The 17,152-nt window shown below is 45.3% G+C and overlaps 1 long non-coding RNA gene across 1 annotated transcript in view; it reads left to right on the top strand.

Annotated features, from left to right (window-relative positions):
• Positions 1 to 17,152, top strand: part of LOC142012559 (uncharacterized) — a 54,499-nt gene that overhangs the window by 15,229 nt on the left and 22,118 nt on the right. The window contains exon 2 of the long non-coding RNA XR_012645395.1: positions 57 to 422. This is a non-coding gene — a long non-coding RNA (uncharacterized LOC142012559). The remainder of the gene's footprint in view (positions 1 to 56; positions 423 to 17,152) is intronic.

Raw genomic sequence — 17,152 nt, forward strand, 5'->3', positions numbered from 1 at the left:
ATATGTAGATGGAGTTTCCCAGCTGCAATGGAACTAACCCCCCTTGTATTTTATAGGTTGGGTTTATGGTTTTCCTGCATCCCTGAGCGTGAAGCACTGGAAAAGAACCGCCGTGCAGCCCAATGCTGTTGCAGTTAAATCAAGAGCACCTTTGCAATTAACTTACACAGAACCGTAGAGCCCCAGTTGCTTCCTGCACCTGTTCAGCCTGTGGGATTTTGCAGAGGTCACATCTGCGTGCATATTGTCCACCCCGTTGGTTCAGCACTATCCCCTGAAGGAAAATAGCCGTTTCCATCACTGACCCTTGCATCTGACCAGAAAAAAATAGAAGACACTTGGAAGGCAAGACAAATAAAGCTGAGCTTCTTATCGCCAAAGGTTTGGGGGAAACCAGCTGATGGGGGCGCATTTACTGAAAGGTCAGTGCAAAAGGACACCACGTTCTCTCTATACCACTGTATTCATGTGAACTGCCTTATTAAGGTGACACGCTGCCCCAGAGAGGATAGGTGAAGCACAGCCACACTGGCACACACCTTGTCCTGCTCAAACCAATCAGGCCTTGAAGCGAAGGAAGACAATTCATGCTGCAGCAAAATCCCTCCCCTTTCCATGGGACTGAGTGAAAATGAAATCCCAAAGAGCTCTGACCCTGCCACCAATTGCAATCATAGGCTCCTACCCTGCCTTCCAAGGGGCAGCGGTGGGAAAAGAACCCCAAAGAGACTCAAGTAAATGTTCAGCCGCTTTGAAAGGGAATGTACTTAAGTACAGATCATTGGTGCCCCTCTGAAAAACTACTTGAGTAAAAGCTGGTGCACAAAACCACACACACACTGTCAGATCTTTATTGTACTCAGGTACCCAGAAGTGAAAACAGCTGCACTTTGACTCAAATCACTTTTGGGGTACTTTTCCCACCATTGCCAAGGGTCTTTCCCCCCCAGATGAATATGGGGGACAACTAAAGAAGGAACAGGAACAGGTGTGGGGGTCAAAGGGCTAAAATAAGGGAGCCAGAGGGGGATATTGAGTAGAGAGCCCTGGACAACCCCCACTGCTCCTCAAAGGTGTCAAGGGAGCCAGCTTCCCAGAGGAGCTATGCCCAGACGTGTGAGCAGATGGCAGAAGGGAAGTAGGCCCCACAGTCACAGTCCCCCCACTCAGCCAACCTCCTCTCCCTCGTCTTATAGATGGCCACCTTGGCCATGGCCAGGAGGAGGCTGACGAGGAGGCCCTGTGACTTCGTGGGGCCATGGACGGGGTGTGTGAGGATCAGGAGGTGTGCAGAGAAGTGCAGCCAGAACCTCAGCAGGAGGCTCTGGAGGAACCAGAAGAGGGACTGCAACCTGGCACACTCAAGGTAGATGTGTGCCACTGTCTCCCTCCTGCCGCAGAAGGACCAGGTGTCCAGGACTGCCCAGGGCTTGGCAAGGAGTCTGAAAGCTGATCTTTAAAATATGACAGTCTTTAAGAAGGAAGGTTTTCCTTGCTGCTTGTTTCAGGACAGATGGGATGGATGGAAGGGGCGGTTTTGCTCTCCTTACAGTTAGGAGCTCTGAATGCAGATGGAGGAGTTATGACTGTCCACCGTATTTCTGTCTGCAAACCCAACTGTGCACCCCAAAGCTTCAGGTAAATAGACTTCTACCTGGGGTGGCTGTTTCCAATGAAATATTGAAAATTTCACCCATGTTGCGCAGGAAGTTCTCCAGGTAGTTCCAGTCTTTAACAGCATTTTAAATTGCCACAAGCGCTGTGCACCAGGCCCAAACAAAAGCCCATTGGAGCTAGCTCCATGAAATTCTACCTATCCGCTCAGCGCCATCCAGGTGATCCCCTCCCATGCCCTGCAAACACACACACGGGTCTTCCACTCATGGTTCCCTGAGTGATCTCCCTCTCTGACCAAACCCCATCAGGCAAACCACCACCCATCCGACTTCCTTGGGTGCCTCACCATTACCAGACATATTCGGCCTCCTTTTTGTAACGGTCCTGTGCGTTGGGGAAGCCCAACAACTGGCCAGCCAGTCACTAAGCCCCAAAACACAGTGAGATGCACATTTCGGGTTTATTAGCTATTCGGGTTAGCCCACTAATCAAGCTCTTCACTGCAGCCCTGCTACCAAACATTTTACTCCTCTCAGCAAACGACTGCAGCTGTATCACTGCTTCCATGCTCAGAAGGCCCAGAGCTGTGTCTGGGTCAGAAGACTAGGTCCAATAATTCAGAATTTCCCTTTTTTAAAAGGCCCAGGGTCACTGTAACAAAAGAAAGGGAAAAAGGACCCACACCCTGAACCCCCAAAGAATCAGATTATGGGTCAGGTCCCACTCCAACCCTTCTCTTGGTTAATGGAAGGATTGCGTGAAAAGGGCCTAGGTTAGGTACCCATCAGTGGAGTATATGAGAACTTCCCAGGTGTTTCTGCTTTCACAGTACCCTGGTGAGGTAGGGAAATGCCTCACTGTACAGGCAGGAAACTGAGGTACAATGAGGCCACATGACAGTCCCGCAGTGCCACAGGAAGGCTGTCGCAGCCTCCCAGTAACTGCTGGGAAACATTGTTCCTATTTAAAGTGAATTTACCATTGTAAGGACTGGCGAGTGCTGGGGAAAACCCTCAGCTTGGGCCTGATTCAAAGCCAATGGGAATGTTCCCAGTGCCTTCGGTGAGCTTTGGCTCAGGGCACCTTGCACAAAAGGTTGGAAGATCATTGCTAAAGCAGAAAGAAGAGAGAATTGCAGCCTGGGCCCTGTGGCCCTGAGCCAGACATCTGTCCCCTTGAGGCCTAGGAGAAATTCTGTTTCTTTCCTGCAGCCGTTGGGACTAATCGCCTGAGTAAGCCCTGTAGAATTTGGCCCGGAAGGAGTTTTGCCTCTTTAAGGAGTGCAGGATCTGGCCATGGGCGCAGGGGTAACAGGCCCAGCTCTGTGAGAGACCTTCCTCAGTAGTTACCCTTCCCCATTCCTTATTCTGCTCCCCATCCCTGGGCCCAGGCCCGATTGCTTGCAGATATTCACTCCCCGGGACCCCAACTTCCAAACTGCCCACTCAGCCCAGTGCCATGCACAGGGTGTCCGTTGCACCAGTGCTTCTTACAACCCCAACTTTTTGCACTTCTAACTGGTTCATTATGTAGCCAGGAAAACTTGTGTGGCTCTTCAGCGTCCCACTGCAGCGGCCCCTGTGTCACCCAGCCAGACACCTGTGTCCATTGGTCAGGTATTGCTATTTTGCCTCCACGCAGCTTACCACTTTCCTTTCTTCCAAGGTCAAGTCCTAATTATTTGGGATGTGTGTGTGTCAGTTTACAAATGCCACATCTTGCTGGGACACAGGTCCAGCCCAGACACAAGGGAAAGACAGTTGCCAAAAGCTTATCATATCTTTCTTCCAGGCAATCTCAGTTCTTCGCCGTCCAATTCAGTTGCAGACTTCTAAGCTTATTTGCCCGAGCCATAAAACCCTTCTCCAAAGATGAGTCCCCTTCATCTAAGGCCAAAGGAGGTTTTAAAAGTGAGGTAAGATACGGATTGAAAAGACACCCAACAAAGATTACTCTGACTTAAACCCATGCCTGGCTTGCCAAATAGCTTTGGTGGTAATTTTTACAGATTATCATTTAAAATAGCAAATGCCTTGGCCACTGTTGAAATTTTGCAAGAGAAATATAAATAAAGTTATACCTCTCATAAAGCTGGAAGGGACCTTGGAGTCCAAACCCCCACCATCTTGGCAGGACCAAATACCATCATCCCCTTTTCTACCAGACCCCTAAATAGCCTGCTTAAGAATTGAACTCACAGCCCTAGTAGGCTAATGCTCTATCCACTGCACTCTGTCCCCTCCTGCAAAGAAAGTCCTTGGAGTCAGAGAAATGAAGAGCCATCATGTAATTTTCTGGCATAAATAATATTCAGGCACAGGCACAGATGTTCTATCTCATCTGCAGATCTGCAGCTGTTCAGCGTGTATCCAAAGTGCTCCACTCTGTATTCCAAATGCCGCTTCCGTCCATGCGCCTGCTAGTCACTGTGGCTGGGTCTACATGGAGCAGCTCTCCTGGCAGCCTCCAAATTGCAAATGGCTGCTCATTAACATGGTCCCACTAATAATAAAAAATTCAGGCAAAGCGGCTGTTGATAGAGGGGCTTTTTGATGGCAGGGGCACATCCACGGGGCCTCTTTACTGCTGTACCCCCTCTGCCAAGAGCAAGTTCTCACATGGCTATGCTAATGAGCCACAGGACCATGCTAATGAGCACCCATTTGCAATTTCAAGGCTATTTGTTAGCATGGAGCTTCTGGGAGAGCTGCTCCGTGTGGCCATGTCTACACTAGAGAGTTCTGTTGATAGAAGGTCCCTTCTGTCGACATAACTCAGGGAACGTCTACAGACTGAGGGTGTGTCTATGCTTGCATTCCTCTTTCTAAAGAGGTATGCAAATGAGGGAACTCAGAAATGCAAATGAGGTGCATATTTGGCCCTCATTTGCATATTTTTATTTTGAAAGACCTTCTTTCAAAAGAAGAAAACTGGAGTAGACGCTGCTCTTTCGAAAGTAAGCCCCATCTTCGAAAGTATCCTTCTTTCCTTTATTTAATGGGAAGAAGGATTCTTTTGAAGATGGCGATTACTTTCAAAAGAGCAGCATCTACACTGGTTTTCTTCTTTCGAAAGAAGCTCTTTCGAAATAAGAATATGCAAATAAGGTGCCAAATGCGCAAATATGAACTTCATTTGCATTTTCAATTTCCCTCATTTGTATGCCTCTTTCGAAAGATGAATGCAAGTGTAGACGCACCCTTAGGCTGGGTCTACACTACAGAGTTTTGTCTACAGAAGGGGCCCTCTGTCGATGTAGCTCTGGGAGCCTCTCCACACTTAAATCATTCTGTTGACAGATCCTCGACAGAACTGTGCATTTGCCTCGATAGTATTAGTCCTGAAAAATTTGAGGCATAGCAATCTGTCGGCAGCGTCAACACTTCTGTTGACAGAGAGGGCTTCTGGTTGCCAGGCAGCCCTCTTTGCAAAGCTGCCATTCTGCTTTCTGGCACCAGAGGGCAGTGCAATCTGGCAGTTCTCTGTCGACAGAGCAAGTTGTATGTAGTTGCAATCTGTCCACAGAGTTTCTGTGGAAACTTCTCTCTGTCAACAGTGACTTCTGTCAACAGATGCTTCTAGTGTAGGCATAGTCTGTATCTGTTTGCCTTATACCTATTCCCAGAAACTGGGCTCTTCTACGGAGATGCAAATTTCTCCATAGACTTTCCTGTTAAACAAGAGCAGCTGGCACATGACCTTTGCAAGCATGAAGATATACCTACCTATCTCATAGAGCTGGAAGGGAGCTTGAGAGGTCATTGAGTTCAGTCCCCTACACTCACAGCAGGACCTATCAGCCTCCCATTCCTGACAGATTTTTTTTTTTTTATAAAAAAGATCTTTTTTTGCTCAGATCCTTAAGTGGTTTCCTCAAGGACTGAGCCTGCATCCACACCTATCTCTCCCACTGCCCTGCAGGATTAGCTCCTTCCTGATTTATTACTACGTTGGATGCTTTTCCTCTGAATTATTTTGTAATCGATCAGTTATTTTCCTGATTCCAATGAGTTGCCTTGCATGTGACTTTTTAAGACCCATGTGATTTGGGGGGCATAAAGTTGGAGCATTCTGAGGGCAACTTGTGATCACCTACACTTCTTTTTTGTGCTAGAAAAAATGCAAAATAAGCACTTAATGTACGTAGGGATTTCAAACCTTGTTCCTCAGTTGTTAACTTGGGAATTAGTCATAATCGGGCTGCCTGAATCCAAGCCTCCATACACATTATGTGTAATGTGGAAACGGTGCAAGAGGAGTGTTGTTTTAGCTTTTGCAAACCAAATGTTCTTCTACCTAATGAGGTACTTAGGAGAGACAAAAGAGCATTACACTTCAGCTTCAGGTTACTGTGCAGGCCTTTTCCAGCTCCTACTGACAGCAGAAATCCTAGGGACTTCAGTGGGAAGATTGGAGATATACTTACTGGAGTATCCTTAGATGGACTTTAAAGGCCTAAATTACATTAGGAAATGGCATCAGCATGGCTATGCCAATATTTCATATGTCTGTAAGTAAGCATGTTCATAAATGACTTTTTCCCAGGGCATGGTGCTTAGCTGAGGTCATACACTTTTTTATGGGGGAACTATATGGTCTCTTTACAGATCTTTGTCGAATACATGACATAATTTCACCAGGTTCCCTAGGACATATTCATACATTTGGGTCAATCCAAAGATTGCTGAAGTCATTTAAAAGGACTCACTGGGCTTTGGATCAATCTCTTCATCCATGGGAATTGCTTGAAGCTGCCAGGGTTTCCAAAGAGGTTAATTTTAAACTCTGCTGCATTGTAAGGAGGAGGCTGTTTAACCCATTCTAACAAAACAAACCAGCTGTCCTGTAGCACTTTAAAGACTAACAAACTAATTTATTAGGTGACGAGCTTTTGTAGGAAGGACCCACTTCTTCAGAACTGGGAAACCAGTCTTTAAAGTGCTACAGGACTGCTGGTTTATTTTGTGAAGCTACAGACTAAGACAGCTACATCCCTGTGTGACCGTTTCAATAAAATACACAGTTTACATGACATTATTATTCACACAAAACTCCCACTTAAGTCAGCAGGACTTTTGCATGTATGCTGAATAGAAGTCAAAACAAAAAGGCAGTCCAGTAGCACTTTAAGGACTAACAAAATAATTATACTACTGGACTGCTTTTTTTGTTTTGATAGTATATAGACTAACACAGCTATCAGTCTGTTACTGCTGAATAAAAGTTTGAGAGTTACTTGTCTGGAAGACAGTGGGAGTTTTGCTATTAATTTGGTAGGGGGTAAATGAGTCCTGTTTCTTTTCTGTCCTTGGCAATGATGGCCCACTCCAGACATTATTATTCTGGAGCAGTCTGTGCGATGTTCACCTGAGTAGAGACTTCAGGAAATGTCTCAGAATTCCCGTAAATAGCAACATGTCCATAGAGAGCCGAGTTGGGAACAAATGAGTAAATGGATTCTGTGATCAGATGGTTTCTCCTGCAGCACCTGACACCTAAATCTCACCTTTGAGATTGAAAACAGACTGGGAATGGCTGGCCAGCTACAAAAGCAGTTTCTCCTCTTTTGATGTTCACTCCTCCACATTAGCTGCTGATAATGGGCCACGTCCTCCATGAATCCTCCATGATTGACTTGACCTTGTCAACTCTGACCCTCCTCTTGACTGGGACTTGCTCCTTTTCATGAGCCTATAAATTTGGACACTCCTCTGGAACCCCCACTCATTCATCTGATGAAGTGGGTCTTTGTCCACAAAAGCTTATGCTCCGAAATATCTGTTAGTCTATAAGGTCCCACAGGACTTCTGCTTGTTTTTTAAGATATAGACTAACTTGGTTACCCCTCTGATACCTTTCACTCTGGATTGTTAAGCATTCCATATCCATTAGCAGCTCCATGCCATTTAAAATTATAGTTGGCAAAAGTCACAAGACTAGGCCGCAAAGTAAGTGTCTTCAGCACTGGATTAAAGTAAGAGCAAACAGGCTTTTTACTCCAATGTCTTTGTTGACTAGCTACTTGCCCTCATGGGGCCTTCATTAACCCAAGCTGAGGAGTGAAAAGTCCATTATCTAGCTGAACACTCTCCCAGTGTAGATTTACTAGATCTCCATTCCGATCCTGAACTGGACAAGTAATAAAGAGCAACATTTCCTTCTGTGGATTGCTTACATGAAAAGCCAACTACAGCCACAAAGCACAGCTGCTGGGCTCGTTGGGAGCCCAGGGTGGGGGGAACCCTAGGGAGTCTGGGGTTCCAGGCCATGGGGTGGGCATTAAAGAGCGTGCAGATGCAGGGGGTGCAGTGTTTCCTACCAAGTAAAGCGTTTCAGATTTAGCCCAAGAAGTATGTGGCCCTTCGGAAAACCTTCAGATGCCCCTGGCTCCACTCAGCTCCTTCCCTCCTAGGGCAGTGCAGGACCATCCTGTGGCAGCCAGGAAAGCCGTGAGTCCTGACCAGACAATTTCAGCCCCAACATGACCAGCTTCCAATTAAAGCAACCCAATGGTGGGGAAGCATGGGAATGCATGCCTCCCCCGTCCCGAGCTGATCATGGAGGAAGCACACACTGGGGCTGGAACCTCCATGCCACCTGCTGCGGGGCAGGGCTCAGCGCCAGCAGGGAGATCCCCACCACCAGCGCTTGTGGGGTGGAGCCACAACGTTGGAGGAGGCCATGGGTTTGCCTCGTAGCTTTACTGTTGGCTCGGCGTGACCCTGCGCCCATTGGGTGGTTGCAGCAGTTTGTGTCGGCAACTGGATCCGGCCATGGCTTTGCACTGGGAAGACACCAAAGAGTATGTGCAAGAGCTAGGCAAGGTGGGCCCCAAGAGAGGAGAGGGGTCTACAATCAGTGGTGCCCTAGCAGCGCTGTTTCCCACAGGAAAAGCTGAGGGGAAACCCTTAATTGAAAAGGTTTGTTTTGTCTGCCCATTTCCCTTCCCCGTGTACACAGCGAGAAGGAAGGCCCAGTGAAACAAGAGGAGGGCTGGTCAACCAGGCCTATCCCTGGAACATGAAGATTTATTATCTAGATGACTCCCTTTGGGTGTGTCTACACTACAGAGTTATTCCAGGCTAGCTTATTCCAGAGTTATTATTCCAAAAGAAACTAGTCCAGAATAATGTGTAGGGTGACCAGATCTCCCTATCCTGAATAAGGGACAAGGAGATATGGGGGGAGGGGCAGCTCCTCCAAGCCCTGGGGAGCTGGGAAGGATGTGGCAGCTGCCAGCCCTCCCATAGCCCCAGGGAAGTACCAGCTGCCCATGCTTCCCTGCATCCCCAAGGCTCAGGGAAGTTGTGGGTGGGGGCAGTCCAAATACAGGACAATGAGTCCTTTTTAAAGAATAAGTCCAGATGCTTTTTTGACTGTCCCACCCAATGTGGGATGGATGGTCACCCTAATAATGTGTCTACACTACAGGGAAGCCCCCAAATAAGCAAAACGTATTCCAAAATAGTGTGCCTCACAAAGTAGAGCTTCCAGGGTCTCTAATTCAAAATACCACGTCTATACACCAGCTTTATTTTGAAATAAGTTATTCTGGAATATCTTCTTTCAAAATAGCCCCTGTTCCCTGTCTACAGAGCCCCTATTTTATAATATCTATCAATAAGATGCCCACTAGTATGAAACTATTTCAAAATAGCAGTTGTGTTGTGTAGACGCTCACAAAGTTATTTTAAAATAGGAGTCGTTATTCCAAAATAGCTTTGTTATGTAGACACGCTGTTTGGGCTTAACTAGGCTCCATCCGGACCCAGCTGTAAATAACAACAGCCAGTTCCCAAGTTAGCACTGATCTCCAAAGCCAGCATCCTCAGCCAGGCTGAGCAACACCTAACTCTAGCATCCCAACAACTCCAGATGGACCCACATAGATAGCCCTGTACCCAGCCCTAGCAACCCCAACCCTAAATCTAGGCCCTCGTAGCCATCCTTACCCCACATCAACTCTCCCTCTGGCACAAGTATATGGCCATAGTTGCTTATCATGGCCCATAGGATGAGCTGTGGTAAGAAACTGCAGAGGGTTTGCGGGGGGGTTCCAAGTAAAATAAGGCTGAGAATCCCCAGTTTGAATATCACAAATGAAATTACTTCAGAAATTCCTCATATAGAAATATAAAGGTGAAAGTGGCCATTCCTATGGAATTGGAGATAGGTATTGATTGGGGGAAAGCACCAGTATTTCAATAACTTCTTGTTATATTGACCCTATAGATCAGATAAGTGAGTTGAAGGAGGAATCTGGTGTACTTGTTTTATTCTAAGTCTGAGATAGGGTAGTTGGAACAGATCAGTGTTTCCCAGATAGTGTTCCACAGAACCTCAGGGTTTGAGGAAGTGAAACTAAGGGTTCTGTGAGAAAATTCCTCTGTGACTCCCTGCCTCTGCTGAAACAGTAGAATTAAATTTAATTGGTTTAAGAGGCAGGAGGGTCCATCTGTTAAACCAACTGAATTTAGTTCCATTATTTCAGTGGAGGCAGGGCAGGGATCTGCAGAGAGTCCCTCACTTTCCCCACTACCTGAGTGACCACACCCCTCCAGCAGGCATGGCTCGGCTCACCCCTGCCAGCAGAACACCTCCACACCAGCCTTCCTTCAGCTGGGTGCATATGGCCACCTGGCGTAGGCTCCCAAGCCAGCACCATGAATAGGTTAGTTCTGGGGGTGGGCTTGGGGCTGAGGTGAGTTAATCCTGTGGGTGGCAGGTTTGAGGCTGAGAAGAATTAAGCCTGGGGATAGGGGCTGGGTTTGCGGACTGAGTGGGGTAGTGACCGGGAATGGGGTTCCACGAAATTCTTTTGGGTTTAAAAGGGTTCTGTGAACAAATAAAATTGGGAAATACTGGTATAGATCACTAGAAACCCAACCATCGGCTTTGATCTGAGGCCCAAACACCTCCTCCACCCATGCTTTAACTTCCAGCAGTGAATATCTCTCTGAAGTCATTGAGACAGTTGACCTACTTAAAAATAAGCACCTGGGTAAATGCATGCAGCAGTAGGGGCCTTTGAGAGTATAGCTATATTCCTCAATATACCCTACAATAGATGCAGCCCCCTCACTCCATTGCAGGCTTCTGAAGCAAATAGGAGTGGAAAATGGGGACCTAGAGCTTTAACTGAAGGGAATTTTAACAAAATCTTCCCTCTGTATATAAGAAATAGCGTGTCAAACACATTCAAGAAAATAGTCTACAAAAGTCTGGGACTGGTGCTGAAAAATGCTAATCTCATTGCTTTACTCTAGCAGCTTCTCAGAACATTCACAGCCACTCAGTGTAGGAGGGCTTAGGAGACAAATGAAAGGAATTCAAGAAACGTAGACGTATGATCAATACGTTTAGTGTCCAGATTATTAACCTGCCTTCTGTAAAATTGATCACGCAATTTGTAATCATTCATAATTAAAAGAATTATCTTGACTTTTAAAAGACTTCTCATTAAGGAAAAATCCTTGTAAAATGTTATTGATCTTACTATGCAGAAAAAAATCATAGCCAGCAACTCTATGAGACTGTCATTTTTTATTAAACATTAAGAGGTCGTTCAGAGCACAATTAATGGATTTTTATAGCAGATTGATGAGGTTTGGCAGGGCATTAAAATGTTTAGCATTATAGCTTTGAAGAGGTTTCTTTGTGTTTCTGAATTAATAGGAAAGCCCTTTACAAGGAAAAATGTTTTCCTCTGCTTCACTAAAATCTGCCACAAGTGCCTCATCCTACATACTTCATTGTAGCCAGTCAGAATTTTGCAATGACTTCAAAGACAGCCCCAAATGTTGGAAGAAATTAAAAGCAAAAATAGGGCCCCTTATTCACGGAGTATCATCATTGAAGTTGGCTCTATATTGCACATACAGCAATTTCAGTAAGTGCTCCAGGCCTCTGATACTCAATTTTAGTCAAAATGGTTTTATAGAATGTGCTAATTAATGTAGCAGTCTGCCTTTGGGGAAACATATTCCTAACAATTTAGACTATTTGTTTAAAACCTTTATTTCTAATCTTTGTACTATGCAAAAAGCAGAAGTCATCTCTTACCAGCAAACATATGTTTTTGCATGATAAACAGGGTGCCCCCAGAAGTTTTCAGGTAATAGCTTAATGGACACCTGGGCCTTATAAAAAGGACTAACAGAGGCCCCAGTGATGTGGAAGAGCAGCAGAACGAAGAGTTGTATGAATGCTAAGAACTAGCATCTCCAATATTATCCCCAGTTGGTTAGACATTGACAGGGCCAGATGAATACCCAGAAACCAGCTACTTCAAGGTAGGCCCCAGAAGATCAAAAACAGAATACCGCTTGTCGTCACATACCGCCCCCAACTCAACCCCCTGCAATGTATCATTAAAAACCTACAACCTATTCTGGATCATGACGCTACCCTCCAGAGGGTCCCAGGTGACAGGTCTGTCTTTTCCTATAGACAACCTCCTAACCTGAGAAATTCTCACCAGCAATCACAGGCTACACCACAGAAATACTAATCCTGGAACTTTTCCTTGCAACAAACCCTGCTGCCAACTTTGTCCACATACTTATTCTGGGAATACCATCACTGGAGCTAACTATGTTAGTTGCAAGGTCAAAGGCACATTCTTGTGCATTTCCAGCAGCATTATATATGCCACTATGTGCTAACAATGTCCTGCTACTATGTACATTGGACAGACTGGGCAAAACCTTCACCAAAGAATAAATGGGCACAGAGCAGACATCAAGAAACTCAATACGCATAAGCTGGTCAGTGAACACTTCAATGGAGTAGGCCATTCTGTTAAAGACCTGAGAATTTGAAGCAAAAATAATTTAAAAACACATAAAAGCGAGAAATTTGTGAATTGGAATTCATATTCAAATTCAACACATTAACACGTGGTATGAACAGAGACATCAATTACCTCACACATTACAAGGATTGCTTCCCTTCCTTTGATGCTCGTAATTATGTCAGGCAGGACAGTTAACATCCCCCCTTTAGTTTTCTGTATTTGAGTGGCCAGATTTTATAGCAATTTTCTTTCTTTCAGTCCTCAATACTTATAAATGTCAGTCTGTATTGGAAATGAGATTGATGTGATGAAGTGGGTGTGTCCCACAAAAGCTCATCAATGAATAAATCATTTTATTAGTATTTAAAGTGCTATGTTTCTGCTGTTTTGTTTTACTGGAGTGCAGACCAACATGGCTATCTCTCTGTTACTACTTCTGAACTATGTACATTCATGCAGTTTCCTAAGTTACCCCACTACTGTTTGACCCTATGTACAGTGCGCTCTCTCATGTCATTCATAGTACTAAATTATTTTTGCTTCCAGTGAAACAACTGAGCCTGATTTTCTTCTCACTTACACTGATATAAATCAGAAATGATGACAGCAAAGTCAACTTTACACTAGCAGAGCTGGTATAAGTAAGAAATGTACCATGGTCATGGACTCCATCCCTTGTAGGAGTGGAGCCGTAGTGAGCGCATTTAGACTTGGGGATTTAGCCATATGATAGTAAAAGGCATGAAGAAGAAAAAATAAGGCAAATATACCAAGTAGGATAAGAAATGGTGCCCCCAGGGGATTAGAATTCTATACATGTTCTATTCTGAACATCTCTAATCTGGAACTCTCTTGTCCAGCAACATCCATAATTGGGCATGATTTTAGTTAGCTGGATGATCACTTAGGAGTGTGGCCAAGTTTCCCTGGTTCCATAAAGTTTGTTTACAGCCACCAGTCTTGGCTATCAGTGTTCTGTGATGTTATTCAACCGTAATTTACCCCAAAAGTCTTATAAGAGCCCCGTATGCAGTGAAAGTGTTGGCAATGTGCTAGAAAATATTGACCTCCTGTCATCCAGCAACTTCTCTCATCTGGCACTGGTCAGGTCCTGAAGATGCTGAATGAGGGAGGTTCAACCTGTAGTTTGTTTAAAGCCACCATTCCTGGCTGTCAGTGTTGTGTGATGTTATTCAGCTGTAATTTAGCCCTTATGTCTTCTTAGAGCCCAGTAAGCCGCAGAAGTGTTGGTAATGCTGCTAGACAATATTGACCTCCCATTGTTACCAAGTGGACAGAGGCAACTAAGGGAGAGCGTAAGTGGAAAGGGGAAAAGTGAGGCAGCCCATTTCAAAAGATGTAGGACCCCCTTTCTTCCCATATCTGTCACCAATTGGATAATCCCAGTGCCTACCCCTCTCCCAGCGTAGCATAAATAATGAAAGAAACACTCTAAGTAAATTCACAAAGTGTATTGCAAGGTTAAATTACAGCAACTAGAAAAATGGGAACAAGAATAATCAAACAATCAGGTAATAATAAGCATCTGATCATAAACATATAACTAAATAACAGTGCTGGGACTGCATACACAAGGCATGAAGCCTAGACCCGAATACCATTTAACTGGAAGGAGGAAGAACCCTAGAAAGGAAATGAAAGAAAGTTTGTACTTTGGTTGCTGTGTAGCCGAACCCTGGGACCTACAGTCTTTAAGCTGATTTTAAGCTCTTGGGAAGGAACTCCAGGGAGACCCCAACGAAGATGCTCTGTCTCCTCTTTTGGTGGTACAGCTATGATGGCCCAGTGCAGATAGAAATGCAGATGGGAGCAGTCACACCTCACTTAGATGGAACAGCCACACCCAAACGCTTCTCAGGGAAATAGAGAGCTCCAGCTTCCACTTGAGAACCAGATACTATATTAATCTCTTGGCCGTGTGCAACAGTCTTAGTGCTGTGGGCACAAATTATTGCTGAGTGCAGAGTTATGTACCTTCCTGAGGTAATGGAATTCTCAGTCAGGTTTTGGCGGGAAAATTCAATCAAGACCAGCTTAGTCCCTGGCCCTGAGTTCCAAGATGGACTCCCTCTTTTTAAGATGGAGTCTCTTTCTCATGATAGGCACAAGTGTCCAGATACCTCATAACCCTTATTAATATTAACATATCTAACACAACTAGTAAGTACAATACCCCTCAACACCATGGTCTGGAAAATTTTCTCGTTCAGCACCAATCAGGTCCCAAGGGTGCCAAACTAGAGAGGTTCAACCTGTACTGAAGAGTACATATCCATATATATGTAAACAGTTAAAAGTTATCCAACGTGGCCTGTGTGATTTATACATTGGAGGAACAGAGCCAATTCTTCCTTGGTCGCATTTCTTTTATTTGAAGCTGTATACAACAGAAAAGTCTGGTGTTCCTAATCACCTTCTGCAGCCTATGTTAAACTACAAGATGGCACAAACTCCCAAATATCAGTGTAATGACAAAGATCATCCCCATGTTGTCCTGGGTTGTACAGTTTCAAGCATCAGCTTATTTGTTTCATATTTTATTTCATTTTTTCCCCATAAGTACAGAATGCCAGCAGGAAAAGGACAAAATGTAAGCACCATATCCCGTGATCAGATTAGTCCATGTGCAGAATAAACTCTTACGTGCTGAGATTTTTCAATATCCTTTTCCAAATTGGACTTTTTGTTTGGCCATGATTTTCCTGATGCAATCTAGTAATATGTTTAGTTAATTTATAGTGTGTGACAGTTAAATCTATATAGTCACGTCCATCCCCACACACATGCCTTGTGTCTCACTGCGAGTCCTAATTAAGGAAGTGTGAAATCTCCCACAGCAGAATTGGGCAGTGAGGCAAGCTTGAAAGAATGCTCTAGATTCTGTTGACTTTACAAATGGACATGAAAGTTTCAGTTACTGGGGAGGGACAGTAGGATCCAGGATCTGGATTTCAAGTTTAAAGTCACTGCAGTAGCTCTAGTGACTCCATAAGTAAAGTTGCACTGGTCTGCACCTAGAAAAGAAGACCCTTAGGACAAGAATATTCCCCGCTGCAAGCCTTACTTTGACGACTGTGGTAATTGTATAGCAAATACTTTGCCTTCATTGAAACATGTATAGCTCAGGGAGGCTAAAAGATACAGCCAGCCCATGAAAATCATTACTGCTGAGGAAGAAGTCCTCCAGGAGGCTAAAAGAACCCCTGCTAAAGCCAGCACCCGAAAATTGTGACCAATGAGAGAGATGTCCCCCGGGCAGCAAAAAGACCCATGGCTACAGCCAGTCCCTGAAAATCATGACCACCGAGGGAGACATCTCACAGGTGGCTAAAAGAGCTCAGGCTACAGCCAGCCCCTGAATCATGACCACTGAGGGAGACATCCCCCAGGCGGCTAAAAGAGCTCCAGCTTCAGCCAGCCCCTGAAAATCATGACCCTCACCACACACAATCTGCCCGGCACCTTGTGCAGCACGTCCTTTTATTGGTTTGGGGTCAACCATGTGATCCAGCTGGGTGTGGGAATGTTCCAGACTGTATGGCACCTCCAGGGAGAGGGAAGGGAGGGGATGTGAGGGTCATGAGAACATGTGAATGGCTGAAAAGAAGTTTCTCATACTACCAGACAAGCATGACCCACACCCTAGCTGACATATGGTACAAGGGGCCAGCCTGGAAAGAAAAAGGCAGCTAGCAGGCGTATACACAGAAGCAAAGACCCCACAGCTATGCTCCTAGCAAAGAAAAAGAAAGAAGGATTTTCAACATCTCATGACCTTTCAGCCACAGGTTTGCAGGTGCCAAATTGTAACGGTCCTGTTGCCTAATTCCTATGCAATTGAGAGCAGTGGAGATATGAGGCCAGAGCGGAGAACTGTGGTGCATTGTGGGGCACATACGGGACATCTGTGGAGACTAATGAATTCGATTTAAAGACATGCTGCATCCTCACTACCCTTCATTCGGAATTTTTTATGTGACTAGATCACTACACCCAATGGGTTACTTCAATTTTAAGATTTTGATATCATGTTGATTTTAGTGGTCCATAAATCAAGCTAATGGAATTTACAGTGAGGACAGGCACTGGGAAAAAATGAGCTAACTGACTTAAAATCAATTTTATCTTGTAGTGTAGACACAGCCTTATTCAGCTTAACCTGCATGCAGCATCACTCTCTGCCAGTAAAACACAGCACAGCAACCGAGCTGTGAGTTGTCTGAAGTACAGCACCCAGCAGAGCGAGCTGTGAAACTTGGTGAGACACAAAACAGGTGGCTGCAGGGAACTGAAGAGTGTGAGAAGGGCACAGATCTGCAGGAGATGAAAACAGCAGGAAAGGAAATCTGTCACATTACCTTACAGCACTCTGAAGCTGCCCCAAGTCTCACAGCAGCCCTAGGAGACATGAGCAGCCAAAGCAGCATAAGACTGTGGAGCAACACAGGTTTTTCAATAAAGGGCAATCTGAAGAGCAGGAGAAAGGCCCCTAAGCGCATTATTACACACACATGCTGCTATGATTCAGCAGGGCCAACAGCCACCACAGGCCTGGGTATATCGTGTAGGTGTAGGCGGAGCCTTGGTCAGAAGGGGCGGAGTCAAGGCAGTCAGCCTTTCACGTTGTCTGGAGCATGGTGCTGCCCTGTCCCCAGCCCTCAGAAATTGTGCAGAGCAGTGGGGTGATGCTCCTTGCAGTGTTTCAGCTGGGCCTGGAAC

This window comes from Carettochelys insculpta, chromosome 4, assembly GCF_033958435.1.
Source record: "Carettochelys insculpta isolate YL-2023 chromosome 4, ASM3395843v1, whole genome shotgun sequence".
Lineage (NCBI taxonomy): Eukaryota > Metazoa > Chordata > Testudines > Carettochelyidae > Carettochelys > Carettochelys insculpta.